This window comes from Dioscorea cayenensis, chromosome 12, assembly GCF_009730915.1.
Source record: "Dioscorea cayenensis subsp. rotundata cultivar TDr96_F1 chromosome 12, TDr96_F1_v2_PseudoChromosome.rev07_lg8_w22 25.fasta, whole genome shotgun sequence".
Classification (NCBI taxonomy): domain Eukaryota; kingdom Viridiplantae; phylum Streptophyta; class Magnoliopsida; order Dioscoreales; family Dioscoreaceae; genus Dioscorea; species Dioscorea cayenensis.
Window position 1 is genome coordinate 4,015,702 of NC_052482.1, and position 4,486 is coordinate 4,020,187.

Below are 4,486 nucleotides of genomic sequence, written 5' to 3' on the forward strand. Positions count from 1 at the left end.
TCAGCAAGTTGTGTTCTACTCTCATCCAGTGTAGTTTGCAAGTTGGTTTGTGTAAGGGCAGAAATTTCCAAGGATTGTTTTGAAGTTGCTATTTCTTCAGGCAAAATCTCTATCTTATCTGAAATCTCATAAACCCTGTTTTGAAGTTGGTGGTATTCTGTTTCAAGTTTCTAAAGTTCATCCTCCTTCATATTTGTGCCATTGATCAAATTCACCCTATGCTTGTTAAGATTTTCGAGCGCTAATGTTGTATTTAGCACACGATCTTTAGCTTTTTGCTTATGTACATGAGCTTAGACGCCAGGGCTTTCTGAAAGCTCTTTAACAAAGAATGCACATTGAGATAGCTTTCCTAGAACATGTTCAAGATTGTTCAAGTCAATGCCAAAGGACATAAAAATTGAACTTGATGCTTTCACATCATCAATGATATTTTGGTAGTTGTATTGATCAAGAGACTTAATACTTTCGACTACCTTGTCTCGCAGGAATAATATATCATTCCTCAAACCTATGGAGATAAGAGATAATAAATAATGATAAATGAGTAAATTGAAGGACAACAAAAATAATTTTACCTAGAGGAGTTGATGAAGACAGGCTTGCATTAGTGTCAATATTGGCACTAGTATACTCAAACTCTTCCATATGTCACTTTAAAGATGAAGGGTCATCACTTTGTTGAAGGGCTAAATTTCAAGAATTTTTGTCAACATATATATATATATATATAAAGTATGAGAGGAATGAAATTACCATTTTCATTTTGTTTGAATGTAAGGACGACACCCGACATCAGTCACGGCATCCTCATCTCTTTGTGGAGGGAGGAGAATGTTTGGCCAAACTTCTTCATAGTGAGATCTCAGTCCCAAGGATGGTGTTCTTTCATCATCTCGAACATCTAAATTTCAAAAGATGTGTTAATGCGGAATGGATAGGTGAATAAATAAATAAACGAATACCTTGTGGGACCAATGGTGGATGGTGTTATGGTTCATTCACTAAGACAATTGGGATACCACCTAAGACAACAAATAAGGACAAAATAATAATAATAAATTATGATGAATGATAAGAAATTGATGATACCATGTGGGGTGATTAGGAATAATTGCCTCATCCACTGAGCTTGTCAAAAAATAAATAAATAAATAAATAAATAAATAAATAAATAATAATAATGGGGTTTGATAAAATAATATTCCAAAAGTAAATATATGCGTTTAAATAAAAAATCATACCAGTAGGAAGATTTTGGTTTGGTTTGACATTTTATAATGGTGTATCATCAATTTGTATACCTATAAAATAATAATAATAATAATAATAATAATAATAATAAGAAAGGGGGCTTTTAAATAAAAAATATATATATTAATAATAAAAATGTGAGGAATAGATATACATATATGTGTATGTATAACTAAACAAATAATAAATAAATAAATAATAATAAAACAAATAATATAATATAATATAAATAAAATAATTATAATAAAAAAAGCGAAACAATCAAAACCGGTGAACAAATATAAACTGGCGGAGACTCATGTGCAAGTAAATAATAATAATAATAATAATAATAATAATAATAATAATAATAATAATAAATAACTAATATACACTACAACACAAATGGGATATAGTGGCTTATATATTTGTCTCAAAAGCTTAATTTTTTGTCTCTAAATGATTTTGAGGCACTTAAAATGTCTGTCCTGAATAATCCAGTCGCTAAATGTATTTAGCGGCATATTAGAGGCAATTAAATAATTGCCTCTGATTGTATAAATAGAGGCTAATCCAAAGGTTTGTAAATGTGGTCTATAGTGACCATTTAATTGCCTCTATACAACCCTTCAAAGCAAATATATTTGCCTTTAATTACATTATTTAGAGACAAATATGTGTGCCTCTAATATTACATAAATAGAGGCAAATTCAAATGTCTTTAAATATACTCTATAGCAACAATTTATTTGTTTTTATACAACTCTTTGAAAACAAATATATTTGTCTATAATCACCTCATTTAGAGACAAATAAATATGCTTTAATATTACATAAATAGGGGCAAATACAAATGCCTTTACATATACTCTATAGCAACAATTTGCCTTTATACAACCATTTGAAAGCAAATATATTTGCCTTTAATTACCTTTTTCAAGACATATTTTTGTGCCTTTAATATTGCATAAATAGTGGCAAATATAAACAAATATTTTCTCCTTTAATTAACACTTTTTGAGACATATATGAGTGGCTCTAATAGTGCATAAATAGAATCAAATTTAAAATTCTTTAAATATAGTGTATAGGAAAAATTCATTAGCTTTTATTCAACCTTTTGAAAATAAATATATTTGTCCTTAATTATCGCTTTTAGAGACACGTGTGTCTTTAATATTATAGATTACAAACTTTTTTATATTTGCCTCTAAACATATTAAGTTTTTTTTAATTTCTTAATTTGACCATATAATAGCCATAAATTACACATATTTCACTTATAGATAGTTGACTTGCATAAAATAAAATATAATTAATAACAAAACCAAAATGTTAATTTTTTCCAATGTGTAACTGTTACAAATTAAATATAATTTAATTCAACAGTTTGCACCAATCCAACGTATAATACTAAAGTTCAAAGTTCAATATGATAAGAAAAATAACCATAAAACATGTTTTAAATTTACATATCCAAATGTTATTCTACAAAGTACCTCCATGATAGATAACATTACTATTCTTTATTTAAATCACCATACATCATATCAGAAAATTAATCTTTTGCTCCATCCACACTTGTGAAAGCATAAGCAATTAAAACAGTAATCATAGTATATTATATAAATAATCAAATAGTTATTTAATGAGATACTATTATTAAGCTGAGTAGTACTATATATTAATTTTCAACGTATTAATACTAATAATATACTCTTAGCTTGCAAATGAGAAGGCTACAATGACTCTTCCGATAACATCGATTGCTTTGTAGCTCCCATATGATCTGATTAAAGGCTCATCCTTCTTGATAGCTACCTCAACATATACTTCAAAAAAAATAGGTTCTAATTCCTCACCTTCCGCACTTATATTAAGATTCTTACTAATTAATATCCCTTTTGCTCCATGAATAGTGTGATCTTTAATACTTTTTAATGTAACAGATAACATATCATGTTCTATAAACAAGTGAATTTAAATAAATGTTATAGATCCTCATATATGCCAAAACGCATGCTATTATATGCATTATTAAAAAAAATGTTAAAGTAAAAAATATATATTTATCCAACATTCTACTTGATTTTCTTGGGACATTGATGCTTGATTTTGTACAAATATAGAGATCTAAAGTTAGTAAAATATCTACATTTCAATTTGAAATACAAACAAACCATTGAAAAAAGCCTATCACTTACTTCCCTAGACTGCAACTGATTTCTTGATGCTGAAGTACCTATCTCTGGAAATAGACGTTTAATAATTGAAATAGTCCTATCATCCCACTTTAAACAATGGATTGTGTGAGGCAAATAGATAAAGAAGTATGTATTAAAATCAAGATATAGCATAAAATTCACCTCATTTACATAGTCACGTCCAATTCTTTCCATAGTAGCCATTCGACCCTAAATGTTCATTATATTTAAGAAGTTAATATTAGTAAATTTAGAAGCTAATAAGATAAAATAAGCTAAAATTTTAATTAAAATCTTACAGCAATGATTTGATGCCTATGCGTTGGTGTTGAAGAGCGAAGATTTGGTAACAATGAGTGTAGAACCTTTCCTAGATGTTTGAGATGTGGAATTATGGACATTTTCTATCTTCCATTGGAGAAATAAAATTAATGACAAATCATAAATATTCTAGTAATAAGCAAGAAAAATTAATGGATTACAATGGTTAATTACTCTATCTTGTATTTAAGCATTTTATTTGTCAAAAACAACAAAAACATTCACAAGAGAAGGCTACTATAGTGATAGTAAAACACAAGCAAGTAGAACTAGAAATTGTATGAAATACCTAAATCATAAATAGATAAGTCAAGCGTGTGTATAGTATCAAATTTAATATTAATGTGACTACCTTGGATGATAATTAATTAACGCATACTGTTTAAATAACAAATTACTTTTTATTAAACAATTTACTTACTTGATGGACTTCAAAGTAAGTAGGTAAAGAATGAATTTATTATTGTGAATCAAATGTTATAAATCATAAATAGATAAGTCAAGCGTGTACATAGTATCAAATTTCATATTAGTGTGACTACTAACCAAATAATTAATTAACGCATACTGTTTTTAATAACAAATTACTTTTTATTAAACAATTTACTTACTTGATGGACTTCAAAGTAATTAGGTAAAGAATGAATTTGTTGTTGTGAATCAAATGTTGTATGTTCCTAGTTAAAAGAAGAGGAAAATAATATATTAAAGTCATATCAAAATATTTA